Raw genomic sequence first — 18,951 nt, 5'->3', positions numbered from 1 at the left:
AGTGGCAAAATGAATGACTTTTCTTATTCTGAAGAAGAGGAAAGTTTGTCCTCTATTGGAGGAAGATAGTCCTCTGTATAGGAGAAATGCAACTTCTCTTACTGACACACATTAGTTTATTGTATTAAATTATTTTTCCACTGACATTTTTAAAAACTCAGTGATATTTAGATATTCAGAGTGAAAAAAGTGTACTGGTGAGTATAGATTTTATATATATTACATGATTCTGAAGTGCTGTGCTGAGTTGCTCAGTCCTGGCAGCCTTTTTTTGACCCCATGGACTCTAGCCTTCCAGGCTCCTCTGTCCATGGAAATTCTCCAGGCAAGAATACTGGAGTGGGTTGCCATGCCCTCCTCCAGGGGATCTTCCCAACCCAGGGATTGAACCCGGGTTTCCCACATTGCAGGTGGATTCTTTAACATCTGAGCCACCAGGGAAGCCCATGAATACTACAGTCAGTCGCTATCCCTTCTCCAGGACAACTTCCTGACCCCAGGAATCAAACCAAGGTCTCCTGCATTGCAGGTGGATTCTTTACCAGCTGAGCTACCAGGGAAATGGGTAGCTTAAAGTGCTGCCCGTTTCTTTTGCAATGAAAGTAGTAAATGCAAAACTCTATATAATCTTTTTGGCAAGAGGAAATTTTCAGAAGACAGTGATTCTCAAGACAAGTAACTGAAAGAAGATGTGATATATTTATCTCCCTAAAAAAAGATGGCATAGATTTTTAAACATATTGAAACCTGTCTGAGAGGAAGGGGAATCCATTGGCCATGTTCATCAAACCAAGGATGAGTGCTTTTTCCACAGCTATTCTGGTTCTCCAGGCCAAATGGGAAGAAAGAACTAAGAATGCAGATGTGTACAATTCATCCCTAGCTCAGGCGTGTCAGAATCTATTTTAATTCCTCTCTATTAGTAGCATTTCTTTTTAAAAACAAATCATAATGTCTAGCAATAAAGAATATTCTAAGTGCCAACTATGATGGTAGTTACATTTGCCAACCCTTTGCCCTGCTAAAAAATTGGAAGAGAATAACATGTTTGGTATAGGATTTGAAAGACTGCTTCTTTATTTCAAGTGTTTGGAAATATTATGGAAAGGAGCTCTTGAAAATACAACAAAACATATTGAAGAATTAATTGTAAAATATCCACCCTCTCACATGCTCTGTTTTTCCATCCTCAGCCCCCATTCATCAGCTCTAGCATGTTATAGAATTGAAAATCAGAACAAAAGGATGAGAAGAGGCAAACAACACAGGACCTGACATGTTTGTGAAGAATGACAGGTACAGTGGTCTTCTGTGTTATTTGCTGAAAGTTTCATTACAAAATGGTAATTAAAATCATCCCTCACACTGGTAAATTAGAAGTAGGACATGCTATTTCTCTGGAATATTTCATAGACAAAACTAAGGGTTATGCCTTCTGTGCTCTCCTCACAATTTCTGCCATGTTCCCAGATTCTCTCCTCATCAATTTTCTTCTTGGTTTTTGAAAGAGAGAGGCCCAAGTCATTTTCCAGACCTAGTTCTTTGTGCTTGGTATTGCCTTAAAAGGAATGTGCTGTGAGACTGTACATTTTAAGGACAAGGGAGGCTTACTGTGTAATCTATGCACCACATGAAGGATTTATAAAATAAAAGACTATTTATAGATTATGATCTAAACTCTCATCACGTTCTTTTCCTTCTTAGAGAATCCCACTTGGATTTCTCTCCTTTCTCCCTTCCTTGCTAATTGAATCTTTCTTTTTCAATGTTTCTTTTGTCTCTTCTTTGCTTTCTTTGAAGGGAAAGTTAAGATTTTATTCTCATTTTATCCCTTTTCACCTTGTTTTCCACTGAACAGATGATCTGTTGTTTTGTCCCTCAGTGCTAAGTTGGGAAATTCTCCACATCATTTATTTAATGAACTAATTACAATTCTTCTGACTTTAATTTGGTCAATTACAACTTATGTTTGGTTACCTCAAGTTCCTAGACTGACACAAATTGTGTCACTTCTAGCAGCTACAGATGCCATTGAAAATAAAAATTTGGTGTCGTTTCAATCAGTCAGCTCTCCCTTCTCCTTTTTAATTATTTATTTTATTTTTAAGGCTCAAACTTCTGTCATTATGAAGAGGGTTGTTCATTATTCCAAAAACTGCTAAGAACAGGATTGCTACCCAAGCAGAAGAGAATCTGTTTTAAGTGGCGAGACATTTGGGTTGATTGTGGAAGAAAAAGGTGCCTCAAACTTTCCCTTCACTGGTAGAAATGCTTTATTTTAGAATTCTCAGACTTGGTCCTTATTCACATTATTCTCAAAATAGAATGTAGTGACATTTATAAAAGGACAGATGAATTCTTTCTTTCTACCTAAATGCTTTAAAATTTAAACACTTCCTTTAAAAAGATTAAAAGAGTGTATCTATTAACACTAATATACTTAAATTAGTGGATTCAGATCTGTAGAACATTAAAACAATAAGATTAAGTGTTGAAAGAGTCATGCTAAATATTTATTTAGCCCCATCTACCTATATCTCTGTAATTGGTATTTCTCCAAGATACAAAGAAAGCAGAATTCAATTTGATTCGACAAATATTTATTAAATTACTTTTATGGCCAAGACACTGTGCTAAGTACTTCATAGAATACAAATACAGATAATGTTTTCTAGTAAGGGCTTGAGTTCAATACTGTTTGTTTCAGACAAGATTTATTGAGCAGCTATGTACCATGCTAAGTATTAAAAGATACAATACATTTTCTGTAGGTAAAGAAACTTGCAGCCTTGTAAGTTGGAATTGATGAAGCCTTAAAATCATATTCAAAATTGTGTGTGCATACATGAAGTATGCATGTGTGTGTGTGTGTGTGTGTGTGTCTATGTGTACATTCATGGTTTCTCTGAGAAGAGGGATACTATCTACTGGATTCTCAAAAACTTCACTGACCCCATAAATGTTAAAATTCATGTATGCAGTACAGGGTAGACTCTCAGCTGTAAGAGTGATCTAAACAAAGGACTGTTTCTGTCCCGGGACTGTTACCTGCTGCCTACATGTGCTTGGGACTAAGATGTGTGCTGAGATGACCATTAATACAGTTCTTTACAAAGCAATGGAGGACAAGTCTCTACATCAGAAGGAACATTTAAAAGCTAGTGCTAACTGGGAGTATTAAATGTTACAAGAGAGAAGGTAATAGTTACTAAATTTTGGAATTGCAGGAACAGGCTTTCCGATACCTGAGTGGAGCATTGAAAGGCATATAGGGTTTTAGTAATTAGAAACAAAAGACAATGTATGCTTGGAATGAGCTCCAAATGAGGGAGTGAGCAGGAAATAGACAGGATATTTTCCCTGATACTTCCAGATACATCCTGAACTGATGGGATTCTGGATCCAAACTCTTTGGAGCTCAATCATCCTTCAACCAGCTCTAAAAATTGTTGCATCTGTTATACCACTGTTAGGCAGAAAACAGAGATCTTGTATGTATATATTTATGTACATAAACACACACATGCACACATGCATGTTAGATCACATATATGTGTACATGAAAATGTATATATGTTATTATCTTTCACACAGCTTTTTTGATCATATTTAATTGTCATATTTATGAAGAGCCTTTCTTTTGCTCAGCCTTGTATAAGTGCTAAAGATGAAAAATAATTCCCATCATCAAGAAGCAAATGTCCATCAAGTCAAGAGGGAAAAATAAAGTAATTATAAAGAGAACAACATAAATGAAGACAGGGAGGTAATAACCTCATGACCCTTCCTGGCAGTGGCAAATATTTAATTTGAACTGTTGTTGAAAGAGGAGTACACCAAAGAATGAATCTGATGAAGAAAGACCTCAAGGAGAACAATGTACATTATGTTTAGAAGCTTAGGGTTTAGATTACAGAGAATCTTTAAAAGATTTTCATTGGAAGGACAATGTAATTAGATTTAGATTTAGACAGTCTCTCTGGTAGGAATGTGAACAGTAAGACTAAAGGTTAGGACAAATTTGTATAGCATTGCAAAAGATTAAGTGACAGAAGAAATCACATAGACAAAGAAAAATTGAATAGAATCAGTAAGTTTTGGTCCCAATATGTCAGAAATGAAGGAAGTGAGGAATCCAGGATAACTACCAGGTTTAAGGTTTAGAGGAAGAAGTAGATGGAGATTCTACTCAACAAGTCAAGGAACAAAAGAGAGGAGAAAGTATAAGCCAAATTAGTTCAAATTCCTGAGGACAGCCTGAGTTTGAGGAATCTGAGGAATGGAAGATGTAATTGTCCGCTTTATAAAATGAAGCTTGAAGAAGGACCTCTAGATCAAGGGTCAGAAAACAAGGGCCTGCAGCCCTATGCTGGCCCATTATCTGTTTGTGTACATTCTGTGATGTAAAAATAGTTTTGCCTAATTTAAATGGTTGAAACAAAATGAAAAGAAATGTGATGTACACACTGCTATATTCTATTAAAAGAGGTAACCAACAAGGACCTACTATAAAAATAATTAGTTTTTTTAAAAGAATATGTTATGTTAGTTTTATAGAACTGTTATAACAAAGTACCACAGACTGGGTGGCTTAAACAACAGAAATTTATTTTCTCACAGTTCTGGAGGCTGGAAGTCTGAGGTGTCCATAAGGTATTGGAAGGATTGCTGTCTTCTGAGGCCTCTATCCTGAGGCTGTGGATGGCTATCTTCTCCCTGTGTTGTCACATGGTATTCCTTCTATGTTGTTCTCTCTATATGTCCTCTTCTTATAAGGGTCATAATGGATTCTTATAAGGTCATAATGGATTAGGGCCCATCATAATGGCCCAACCTTAGTTACCTCTTTAAAGATTCTATTGCCAAATACAGTTACATTCTGAGGCAGTAGGAGTTAGGACTTCCGTATTGCATGAAATTCAAATTCCAGTGTTTTATTGGAACATGGCTGTGCTCCTTCTTTTATGTTGCCTGTGGCTGCCTTTGTGCTACAACAGTGGGGTTGAGTGGTTGTGACAGAGACTGTATGGTGTGCAAAGTCTAAATTATCTACTATCTGGGCCTTTACAGAAAAAACTTGCATCCTGTACTCTAGATAATAGATGAGTTGGCAGTTACTAGTTTAGGCTGGTAACATGAGTGATGAAGTTATTAAGGAATAACTTAATATGAAACTTAACTTGTATGAAAGGGAAGAGGGTGAAGCTTGCACCCTTAGGTACATACCGACAGGTCAGAGAAGGAGGAAAAGAAACTACTAAGGTAATGGGGACAGAATGGGCAGAGCTGTCAGACGAATAAAGGAACTGAGCTGTGTACACTGTCTTTCCCAAAAGTGGGAGCGATGGACAGTTACAAGAAAACAAGGGTTCTAGTGTCATAGAAACCAGTATTTCACATAGAAGGAACTAGCGAATTAAAGCAAACACTATAAAGAGAGGAAGATAATAAGCATTAAAAATGGCTTTTAGATTGAGGAATGATCTATTTGCTTTGGAAATGTCATGTAATATATAATTTAACATATATTAAGTACTTAATATATATTTAATTATACATAAATTTAATTAATATATATTTAATTTTATAAATGTTTAATATATAAATATTTAATTTAATATTTATTGGAGGCAGCTTTGCATTCATAGGGCTTGCAAAATATTCCCCAAGAAAATAATCAAGTTTCTGTACTGTAACTATTTATATTCTGAAAACATTTCTTGCAAAATTATCTCTAGAATGCTGTTTTAACCAGTTAGCAAAGTGAGGTAAAAAGAACAATTTCAAATACATTCTAAAACCAAGTTTTGTATCCACATTTTAAAAAGTGAAATTTGCCAGTATTTCTGTATATCCCATTTCACTTTATTTTGAGAAAGTCATTGTACTTTGAAATTTATTCCTTTAATGTTACTATCAAATCTGTAACAACTACTCCTTAAAGCAAACCACTTTCATATATAGAGTGGATTTTTCTAAACTTCCATATTATGCACTATTTTATATTTTGTGCCTTTAATGAAGTTATTCAAAAGAATGACATTAAGGACTTTATCAAAGTTCAAAAAGGGTATTTGAATAGACAAATCAACCATAATCATGAACCATTGGTTTCAAAATTATGATTATATCAAAACAGGTATACTATTTCTCTATATTAATAAGACCAGAGGGGAGGACCTATGTATACTTATAAGCATTACTTGCTGTCAACAACAAATTAGTTCAAACATACAGATTCAGAGTGCAAGAGCAAAAGCATATTGCAAAAATAGTAAAGAAGGAACTGTCACTAAAATCCAATATATTAAAGACAAATAATGAACACAGAGAATGACTATTGTTTTTTGAGTGTAATTTTATTACTATTAAATTCTCTTATGCTTCTTATATTTACTCTTGAACTGTATTTTCTCTATTATTATAATTTTTATTATTCAGTAATGCATTTAAATCTGCATATTTTCTGAAAGATTTTTGACCCTTACACATTTCTTGGAACATTATGTTTTCTACCCAAAGTTATTTATTTTCTACACTTTGTTTCTTAGGAAAGAAAAAACTATTTAAAGGAAACAATGGAAGATATTCTTAAAAACACATCATCTGAAGTAACTACTTTGATGCACATTCTAATATTTATATTGGACTGGGTTTCTAATTATTTTATCATTTCAGGAGCAATGGAACAGAGTGGTCTTTACATGAGAAAAGTATTTCCATTTGGAAGACCAATGATCTACTTAGAAATGGTTCCTGAATAACAGAGTAGTGGAAATAGATTTTTTAAATTAGATTATTTTAATAAATAAGTGCAATAATGTGCTTAGTGTTTGTAGATAGCATAAAAGCATAATTATAACTGCCAAGATAGATATAACTGCCAAGATATTTCTCCAGCCATATTCTTGTACTTAATGGATATCTTGTTCATAGGAGAATACTTGATTTCAAAGCAAAAATCCTGAATTTCTTCCATTCTTTCATATCAAGGTAGACTTCCTATTTAATGTCTTAACACTGCCTGTTCATTAAAGAACAGGTTTAGTATCAAATATTTAAAATGTGTTTTCAAAGAAGACTAAGTGCACGTTAAGTCACTTCAATCATATCTGATTCCTGCAATCCCATGAACTGTAGCCCACCAGAATTCTCTGTCCATGGAATTCTCCAGGTAAGAATACTGGAGTGGGTTGCCATGCCCTTCTCCAGGGGATCTTCCCAACCCAGGGATCGAACCCATGTCTCTTATGTCTCCTGCATTGGCAGGCAGGTATTTTACCACTAAATGTAATTATATCTTTTGTCCCAGACAATTTCATTAAATGAATGCTAAATCACTGATACAACTTTTAGCTGCATTTCACTTCTAGGAAAAAAAAAAATACTTCTGGCTGTAGAGGGACCTGGAAAAAAAAAAAGAAGAAGAAGAATGTGTGGTGAAAATATTCTTAATATTGTTCCCCATTTATTTAATTAGTTAGGTGTCTTAACAAAATCCTTTTCTTTGTTGTGGGGCTTCCCAGGCAACAAAGGAGGCACTAGTGGTAAAGAAGCTGCCTGCCAGTGCAGGAGACATAAGAGATCCAGGTTCAATCTCTGTGTCAGGAAGGTCCCCTGGAGGAGGGCATGGCAGCCCACTCCAGTATTTTTGCTTGGAGAATCCCAAGGACAGAGGAGCCTGGCTGGCTACAGTCCATAGGGTCTCAAAAAGTTGGACACAACTGATGCGGTTTAGCATGCACCTATGCTTTGTTGTTGAGTTAAGCAAAAGTTAAGTCCAGGAATAATAGAGAATGAATAAGTACTTTTACCTTTTAGCAAGTATCGTTTCCTAAATTTTTTCAGAAATAAAATTGACCAATTTCTACATGTATCACTCAATCACAAACAATCTATTTGACCAAATTTTGTGAATTATGTATTTTTTGGTTTATTTATGTGCATGCTTGTTCTCTAACTATACTCCATCCCTCAACACTCTACACACACATACAACACTTAGACTGCCAGGTAGCCAAGCAGAAAAAAATCTCCAGTCTCAGAAGCTTATTTCCTAAGTTAGGCAATATTTTCAACTTTCCTAAAGATATTTTCTTTCATCACTTTTTGATGAAAATACCATATGTCTCCATGGCTTGCATAATAGAAAATGTAATCATATACATCTGGGCAAGGTGAAGAATGCCAAGGCTGACCCAGAAGCCAAATTACGTTACCTTAATCTTCCACACTTAGTTCAGGAAAAAATGTTAAAACTTAAAATAATAGGGTCTAAAAGCACTAAAATGGCTCTTTTTCATAGAATTTGGGATTGTAGTTTTAAAACCCTTTACAGTTTTTTTTTAAAAGCTACCAATTAGGCTGCTAAAGTTTGGAGGGTTTTTCCTTCCCTATAAATCCCCCATAACTTAATTTTCATTTGAGCAGTCAAGAAATGATACACCAAGGGTCTGTGTGAATTGTGAGCCTTGCTGTTTTTGTTTTTCCATTTATAGCATCCACCTTTCTCATCTTCCCCAACCCTACCCTTTAACCTACTCAGTAAGTCATTTTTTTACCGGTAATCTTTTCAATTTTGTTATAATTACACATTAACTGAGTCTCTTAAAGTCTGAGTACAATGTTATAAAATACTGAATGTAAAGGTCTCGACAGGCTATGAAAAAAGCTATTTCTCCTCTCAAGTAAAGTGGTTATAGTCTTTATCTGTGGAAATAAAGTTTCTGTCTCTATTGGTTATTGGGTCACAGGAGAATGGCTGAATGGATTTGCAAAGTGTGTTTGGTACGGTATGTACAAAATTCATTTTGGAGTATCCTGGCTGGTGGTGATGATAAAGGGCATCTCCATAGTGGGTGATCACCCACAGATGGCAGCTAAAAGTGACCATTAGGGCTGCTTTGCAGAAAGAAGACAGTGGTTTCAAATATGAGCCCAGAAGGCAGGGGCTGACTGGCAATTGGGCTTCCTCTTGACATTCTCATAAATGATCAGTGGCAAGGACTTCTATATTTAAAGATAGTCTTTGATTATTCCAAGAAATTCCGGAAAGTCTAGCTGGTATGTGACAATACCATATTGTAACTTTTATTTCTCAAAATTTTGATTTATACTGTTACCAAAATGGTATAAATTGATAGATTTATGTTGTTTCACACTTTGAGCAAAATATTTTTAGAGGAAAACCAATGCAAATTTTAAGAAAAGAAATCAAGACCTAAGCCCTTCTCAAACTCAGTATACTTTGGTTTTGTTTTGTTTTTCTTTATACCAGGTGTCAAGTCCTGTGCTATATATAGTGAATTGAAAAAATATTTAAGATGCAGTCCTTGACCTCAAATGTCTGACAGTCTTGTGAGGTAAGAAACTATGTTTGCCTCATAGACTGCATGAGACAGAAAGACTTTAAGCATTGTACTATGTCAATACTGAGCAAAGCTGACTAGGCTTTCCTGGAAATACAGAAAGCCCCTTCTTTAAGATATCTGCTCCCATATATAAAAACCTACAATTTCAACTCTGAAAATGTTTTACAAAGCAGATCTTCATACCACTAGAAGACTGGACAAATTTTGTCAACACCTAACAAAACAAAAACTTTGAATATACAAACCTTAAAATTAATTTTGCTTGACTTAAACATTAATCAACAAGTTTTTACACAGAAGGTATGTAAATTTGCCTTTTCTTTTTTCTTCCCATTTCCTACATGCTCTCCCTTAAATCTGCTGTCCAGGGTCCTGTTCCCATAATTTTCTTGTATGTGGTCTTTATTTCAGAAATATGATTGGAAAGCACAGAGTTAAAATAATGATTGTATTAGCACAGAAGAGATAAAAATAAGGGTTTGTAGGGCTGTTATAGAAGGATTTCATTATCACCTTTTGGTCTAAGAGGCTGTACTAGTTTGCTAGGGCTGCTGTAACAGAGTGACCTAAACAACAGATACTTACTGTCTCAAGTTTTGGAGGCGAGAGTTCTGAAATCCAGTTGTCAGCAGGATCTGTTTTTTCTCAGGGTTTGGAGAAAGAGATCTAATCAAGGCTTCTGTCTTGAACTTATATGACTGTTTATATTCGTGTAGTGTTTTCCTTGTGTGCATGTCTGAATCCAAGTTTCCTCTTCTTATAAGGACACAAATTATAACGGATTAGGGCCCACCCTAATGACCTCATTTTAAACTTGATTACCTCTGTAAAAACTCGATATCCAATAAGGTTATATTCTGAGGTCCTGGGGTTTAGGATTTCAAAATATGAATTTTGAAGGGGACACAGTCTAACCCAACAGAGTCCTATAGCCAAGGATTAAATAATTTGAAATCATACAGTTAGTCAGGATTGAAATCTAGATCTGTTAACCCCTAGTCCAGGATTTTGTGTACAATACTACAGGTGATGCTAGAAATCTCTCTGTTGTCAGCCAGCATTGTGGTTTTAATAAGGTATCATCTAAAGTGCTAATATTGTCTATAAGGAATCAGTTATTAGTGAAGAAGCTGACTAATGTCTTAAGAAATATTTAAATTGGAGTCCTGTTTTTGGAAACCAAATTGATTCTTTTAACAGAATTTAGAAAGCAGAGTTACTTCTCTTGAAGCAAACATCAGAACATTATTCAAAGTACTACACCCAAGCCATTACTCATGCAGTCTTATTAAGTGTTATCCACTCATACATCTAAACAAATCCCAGGAGCACAGTTTGTGGAAAATTAAATACAATAGTGCGTATACTGGATTAAAACTCCACTTTTAAATGTTCAATATTTTTTGCTTCCATAATATTATAATGCTTATATCATAGTGTCCAAACCAAGGCAAGGTCTGGTGGTGGTAATATGGAACCTAAACTTGGGAACAAACATCAAATTCCCTTTCCCTTATGCTGTAAATCAGCTTATATGATAATTAATACAGGATTTGTATGGGTAGTGCCCAGATGCTATAAACCACTCAACAGATAGTTAGCCACAGATAATTCAAATTATTCATTAACTAAATCTTTGCAGCCATTATAGGAATTTGTTTAGGACTACTAAACAGACTTCATTACTTGAAGAGGAAGAACAATTTTATTAGTTGTCAAAATTGTTATGCCAAGGTCATTTATTTACTTTTTGATGAAAGAAAGTATATGATAACATTTCTTAATAGGTTTATGAACTTACACAGAGATGTCCCACAAGGAACTTGGAAATAAATAAAATGAACTTGTCCATGGAGAAGTAAATTGTAAAAGCAATAAGTAATGGATGGGAGAACACATACCCAATCACTGGAAAGAAACAGGATGGCTCATAGACCATGCATTTGTATTTAATTCTAATCCAAATTTACACACATATATATACACACACATTCATACACATTCAAAAGGACTATGTCTATCAAAAAAGCAATTGATCAGCATAAAAATAAAGAGTCATAGAGTCAGGTATTAGCAATGCCCACTCAAACACTCTGTAGAAAAAGACTCAGCCCTCAGCCAAGAGGTATTTCTAATCCACATGACAAATCTGTCCCTCCAGTGGAGATGGGTGGAAGTGATTGTAACTGGGGGACTCTCCTGATTTCTGCTGGCGAGCCCTTTACTTCGTGAGAATGGCGTGTTACGCCACCTTACTGCTGCTGCTATTGCTGTCACCTCAGTCGTGTCCGACTGTGTGTGACCCCATCCCCGGGGTTCTCCAGGCAAGAACGCTGGAGTGGGTTTTATGCCACCTTAGAATGAGACAATTCCATATTTGTATTAACTCCTTTTGTTCATATTCTGCTCTCAAATAGTATCTTTCTGAATGTGATTCATTTTCTTTATGTAGCTTGAGTATGAAAGAGAGGATATGCAGTCAAGCCAGTAGAGTAATCTAGTCCAACCTGACTGCACTAACTCTAACCACACATTAGTACCTTGGCATTCCGGTGTCTGTCCCTCAGGCTATTGGTCATACCAGTTATCCTAAGGAATTTTCTTAAGGCTATCTGTAGGGTGGTTTTATGGCCGTCAAAAAGAATGGGCAATGTAATCTGTGCTTTATCTGATTCTGTCTGGCTTCAGGAGGCCTTCCCTTAGATGATACTATTATCACTTCCTTCTGTGTTCTTTTTGTTTCTACATTGAACAGTAAAGAAATGTTCTCAGCAGTGTGTTTCTATGAAGTTTTTCTCTTATTCTATTCTTAAACAAGAGAAACATGTTTGGTTGGCCTAAAGTCAACCATATGCATCTTCTAAATAAAAAATTAGCTTCAATAAAATACACACAAATTATTACTTTTAATAAAACTTTCACTCAGTTAACACTGAGTTTCACTATAGAATGTACTTTATGAGATGTACTTTATGAGAAATACAATTTGCAGTCCATTAGTTCACATTCTTAAAAATTCTTCAAATGTCTTTGAGTGTTAAGTATTTTAGCCTCCTGAAGACTTGTTATTTATCATTAATGCTTCATCAAGAAATGACTTTTTTATAACCTAGTTTTAGAATTCTATCAATAAGTACAAAGCTTCACAATAGGTCCTTGAACCTCCATTCTCAATAATAAGTAACATTTATCTCTTTGTTTTATACACATTGTATGGAATTAGAACCCCCTGTAGAGACATTAGATTAAGAATTATAAAACCAATGTGGCATGCAGTCATTGTCCTGGTATTTTCAAACCATCAACAAAGAATGGGAAAAGGGGCAGCTACGCCCTGACCTACCATGTGGTACCATATTATACAGCAGGGTGTCTCTCTGAGAGTCACTAACTAGACTGCCTGTGTAAAGTTAGATAAGAGGTAAGCTTAATGTTGAGAAAATCTATAAATAATTATGCAGTTCACCAAGCAAGGTAACGCTGCATCCTGCGGGGTCTGAGTCCGATGACTCAGTATGTGAAGAAAAATATTTGTATTTAACTGGAATTTAATTTAGTTTCACATCCTCACTATAGGTTAATCTTCCCTAAAAGTAGGTCGCTAAATTGGCAGTGTTTTGAAGTGTTAATTTCTTTTGCCATGTCTGTCGGACTGGTAGACCAACTTTTGTAGTTTATAATGTAAATCCACACTGATCTAGACAAATTTGAGGGGTTAATTCCATGGTGATCAATGAAATGGCTAAAATAATGACTATGGCTTGATGGTTAACTAGAAGATTTCAGGTAAAGGTCTTAACTTAATGAGAAGGGATTCATTTGTAATTAGCACTGTCATTTAAAAATATGTGCTAATAACTGTCTCTAAATAAATATCCTCTGAAGTTAAATATACATGTCTCACTTTTAATTTATTTCATCAAAAGTTTTTTGTTTTGTTTTGTTTTGTAAATATTGTTCAGGAAATCTCCAAATCAACCCAGAGCCAATTTTCATAACTGGTGAATGACAGTGGAGGACACAGTGGATAGTGGACTTTGTTTTGTGTCTCCTTACGAACAGCCTTTGTAATGCAGAATCAGCCAGAGCTTCCTACAGCTTTGGAAGGAATGTTTATTTCTGCATCCATCAGAAGAGCAAACTTCACTGTTACTGTTATTGTTACCTTGCTAATTTCCCCTTATAACTCCTAGGAGTGTCTAATTAATAGAGCCAGAACTATGATAAGGTCTGGTTAGTAGATACGTTTCTAATCCACCTGACAAATGTCCTCTGAAACACTTGAGCTCTTAAATTAACCTGATAACTCATACTTCTTAAGAGCCAGTAAATATCCCTGTTCATTTTGGCAATCCAAAGAGATTTTTTTTTTTTTTTTTTTTTTTTTAGTTGGGAAAGGTTAAAGAGGTCAGCTCAGCTCAGGTTTCTGGGACAATATCTGACATATAATGACCTTACCCAAGGAAAGTCACTCCTCCTTAGAATATCAAGGTAAATACATGGTTCATTCAAGTATATTCAAATGTATATCTAGTACTGTAGAGACTGTGTATATACAGTGTAGAAAAGGGTGCTGGGGAGAGAGGACCAGTGTTTATTGAACCACTATTATATATCCAGCACGTAAAGAAATTTACACAAGCAGACTTACTTCATACTCACAAGGATCCTATAAAGTATATCGTGCCGATTTCTCAAATGCATTCAACAAATAAATATAGTTGATAACTCTGTATCATATCATTAACATTGCTAAGAGAGTAAAATGTTAAAAAGAAAAAAAGGAAAAGCACACAGAGAAAAATCAACATGAGAAAAGAAAGATTTGAGTCATGCTCTTCACAGTATGAAACCTCAAACATTAACCAGTTATGATTGGAATACGTCAAAACCTATTTTTAAGAGTTAACACCCTTCAGTTAATAGACCAAAGGGAAAGAGAGGAAGTTACATAGGATTAGTATCTGTGTGTATTCAGTCATGTCTGACTCTTTGGACCATAATCCGCAGGGCTCCTCTCTCCACGGGACTTTTCAGGCAAGAATACTGGATTGGGTTCCCATTTCCTCCTCCAGGGGATCTTCCTGACCCAGGGATCTAACCCACACCTCCTGTGGCTCCTGCATTGCAGGAAGATTCTTTACCCACTGAGCCATCGGGGAAGCCCCTACATTGGGTTGTTGTTGTTCAATCACTAAATCCGGTCTGACTCTGCAACCCCATGAACTGCAGCATGCCAGGCTTCCCTGTCCTTCACTATCTTCCTCAGTTAGTTCAAACCCATGTCCATTGAGTTGATGATGCCATCCAACCATCTAATTCTCTGTTTCCCGCTTCTCCTCCTGCCCTCAATCTTTCCCAGCATCAGGGTCTTTTCCAATGAGTCAGCTCTTCACATCAGGTGGCCAAAGTACTGGAGCTTCTGCTTCAGCATCAGTCCTTCCAATGAATATTCAGGACTGATTTCCTTTAGGATTGCCTGGTTTGATCTCCATGCAGTCCAGTGGACTCTCAAGAGTCCTCCAGCACCACAGTTCAAAAGCATCAATTCTCTGGCATGCAGCCTTCTTTATGGTCCAGTTCTCACATCCCTACATGACTACTGGAAAAACTGTAGCTTTGATTATATGGACCTTTGTCAACAAAGTGATGTCTATGCTTTTTGATACACTGTCTAGGTGGTCATAGCTTTTCTTTCAAGAGCAAGCATCTTTTAATTTCATGGCTGCAATGAGCATTTGCAGTGATTCTGAAGCCCAAGAAAATAAAATTTGTTACTGTTCCCACTTTTTCCCCTTCTGCTTGCCATGAAGTGATGGGATCACATGCCATGATCTTTTAGTTTTTTGAACGTTGAGTTTTAAGCCAGCTTTTTCACTCTCCTCCTTCACCCTCATCAAGAGGCTCTTTAGTTCTCTTCACTTTTTGCCATTAGAGTGGTAATCATTGGCATATCTGAAGTTATTGATATTTCTCCTGGCAATCTTGATTCCAGCTTGTGATTCATCCAGCCTGACATTTCCCATGATGTACTCTGCATCTAAGTTAAATAAGCAGAGTGACAATATACAGCCTTGATGTACTCCTTTCCCAATTTTGAACCAGTCCATAGTTCTATGCCCAGTTCTAACTGTTGCTTTTTGACCTGCATACAGATTTCTCAGGAGGCAGGTAAAGTGGTCTGATATTCCCATTTTTTAAGAATTTTCCACATTATTTTGTGATCCACACAGTCAAAGGCTTTAGTGTACTCAGTGAAGCAGAAGTAGCTATTTTTCTGGAATTCCCTTGCTTTTTCTATGATCCAACAGATGTTGAAAATTTGATCTCTGGTTCCTCTCCCTTTTCTAAATCCAGGTTGTACATCTGAAAGTTATCAGTTCACGTACTGCTGAAGCCTAGTTTGAAGGATTTTGAACATTATCTTGCTAGCATGTGAAATGAGTCCAGTTGTATGATAGTCTGAATATTCTTTGGCATTGAGCTACTTTGGAATTGGAATAAAAACTGAACTTTTCCAGTCCTGCGGTCTCTGCTGAGTTTTCCACATTTGCTGATTTATTGGTTTCAGCACTTTAACAGCATCATCTTTTAGGATTTTAATGACTCAGCTGGAATTCCATTACTTCCACTATCCTTGTTCATAATTAGTCCTTGACTTGATTGACTAAGGCCCTTCACACTCCAGGAGGTGACCCTAGATGAGTGACCACATCATCATGGTTATCCAGGTCATTAAGAACTTTCTTGTATAGTTCTTCTGTGTATTCTTGCCACCTTTTCTTAATCTTCTCTGCTTCTGTTAGGTCCTTGGCAGCTTCTGTCCTTTATTGTGCCCATCTTTGCATTACATATTCCTTTGCTATCTCCAATTTTCTTGCAGATGTCTCTAGTGTTTCCCATTCTATTGTTTCCTCTACTTCTTTGCACTGTTCCTTTAAGAAGGCCTTCTTATCTCTTCCTGCTTTTCTCTGGAACTCTGCATTCAGTTGGAAATATATTTCCCTTTCTCTTTTGCCTTTCACGCTCTTCTTTCCTAAGCTAGTTGTTAAGTCTCCTTAGACAATCACTTTCCCTTCTTGCATTTTTTTTTTCTTGGGAATGACTTTGGTTACTGCTCCTATACAGTGTTATGAACCTCTGTCCATAGTTCTTCAGGCACTCTGTGCACCAGATCTAATCCTTGAATCCATTCATCAACTCTGCTGTATAATCATAAGAGATTTGATTTAGGTCATACTTGCATAGCACAATTGCACTCACCTCACATGCGAGCAAAGTAATGCTCAAAATTCTCCAAGCCAGGCTTCAACAGTACGTGAGACGTGAACTTCCAAATGTGCAAGCTAGGTTTAGAAAAGGCAGAGGCATCAGAGATCAAACTGCCAACATCCACTGGATCATTGAAAAAGCAAGAGAGTTCCGGAAAAACATCTACTTCTGCCTTATTAACTATGCCAAAGCCTTTGACTGAGTGGATCACAAAAAACTGTGGAAAATTCTTCCAGAAATGGGAACACCAGACCACCTGACCTGCCTCCTGTGAAATCTGTATGCAGGTCAAGAAACAACAGTTAGAACTGGACATGGAACAGGCTGGTTCCAAATCAGGAAAGGAGTACGTCAAGGCTGTATATTGTCACCCTGCTTATTTAACTTATATGCAGAGTACATCCTGCAAAATGCCAGGCTGGATGAAGGACAACTGGAATCAAGATTGCCAGGAGAAATACCAATAACCTCAGATATGCAGAAGACACCACCCTTATGGCAGAAAGTGAAGAAGAACTAAAGTGCTTTTGATGAAAGTGAAAGAGGAGAGTGAAAAAGTTGGCTTAAAACTCAACATTCAGAAAACTAAGATCATGGCATCTGGTCCCATCACTTTATGCAAATAGATGGGGAAACAATGGAAACAGTGACAGACTTTATTTTTTTCGGCTCCAAAATCACTGCAGATGGTGACTGCATCCATGAAGTTAAAAAAGGTTTCTCCTTGGAAGAAAAGCTATGACCAACTTAGACAGCATATTAAAAAACAGAGACATTACTTTACCAACAAAGGTCCATCTAGTCAAAGCTATGGTTTTTCCAGTGGTCATGTATGGTTGTGAGAGTTGGTCTGTAAAGACAGCTGAGCACCAAAGAATTGATGCTTTTGAACTGTGGTGTTGAAGAAGACTCTTGAGAGTCCCTTGGACTGCAAGGAGTTCCAACTAGTCAATCTTAAAGGAAATCAGCCCTGAATATTCATTGGAAGGACTGATGCTGAAGCTGAAAATCCAATACTTTGGCCACCAGATGTGAAGAATCAACTCATTGGAAAAGACCCTGATGCTGGCAAAGATTGAAGGCGGGAGGAGAAGGGGACAGAGGATGAGATCATTGGATGGCATCACCGCATGATCGACATGAGTTTGAGTAGCTTCCAGGAGTTGAGTAGTCTCCAGGGAACCCTGGCATGCTGCAGTCCATGGGGTCACAAAGAGTTGGACACAACTGAGTGAACTGAACTGAACTGAACTGCATAGCCTAGTGGTTTTTCCTATGTTCTTCAACTTAAGCCTGAATTTTGCAATAAGGAGCTCAAGATCTGAGCAGTAATCAGCTCCAGGTCTTGTTTTTGATGACTGTATACAGCTTCTCCATCTTTGGCTTCAAGAACAACATTAAAAGGCCAAAAGATGACACTGGAAGATGAGTCCCCCAGGTCGGTAGGTGTCCAATATGCTACTGGAGAAGAGTGGAGAAATAGCTCCAGAAAGAATCAAAAGGCTGGGCTAAATTGGAAATGATGCTCAGTTGTGGATGTGTCTGGTGGTGAACTAAAGTCCAATACTGTAAAGAACAATATTTCACAGGGATGTGGAATGTTAGGTCCATGAATCAAGGTAAATTGGATGTGGTCAAACAGGAGATGGCAAGAGTGAACATTAACCTTATAGGAATCAATGAATTAAAAAGACAGGAATGGGAAAATTTAATTCAGATGACCGGTATACCTACCACTGTGGGCAAGAATACCTCAGAAGGAATGGAGTAGTCCTCATAGTCAACAAAAGAGTCTGAAATGCAGTACTTGAGTGCAATCTCAAAAATGACAGAATGATCTCAGTTCATTTACAAGACAAACCATTCAACATCACAGCAATTCAAGTCTATGCCCCAACCACTAATGCTGAAGAAGCTGAAGTCAAATGATTCTATGAAGCCCTACAAGACCTTTAGAACCAACACCAAAAAAAAGATATTCTTTTCATCATAGGGGATTGGAATGCAAAAGTAGGAAGTCAAGGGATGCCTGGAGTAACAGGCAAGTTTGGCTTTACAAAATGAAGCAGGGCAGAAGCTCACAGAGTTTTTCCAAGAGAACACACTGGTCTTAGCATACACCCCCTTCCTACGTTGGGTTAGTTGACATAATAACTATCCTTTCACATATTTTTTGAGGTAAGTTTTCTAGTAGTGCTTTTTTGAATCACCATAATTTGGTAGATGAGATGTGATGTACTTCATGTGTATCAGTGAAAAGACATACTGTTTTAAAATGAAAATTTAAAGCTCAGATTATTTTGTATTC

The sequence above is a fragment of the Dama dama genome, chromosome 18, assembly GCF_033118175.1.
Source record: "Dama dama isolate Ldn47 chromosome 18, ASM3311817v1, whole genome shotgun sequence".
Classification (NCBI taxonomy): Eukaryota; Metazoa; Chordata; class Mammalia; order Artiodactyla; family Cervidae; genus Dama; species Dama dama.
This window is presented reverse-complemented; position numbering follows the sequence as displayed.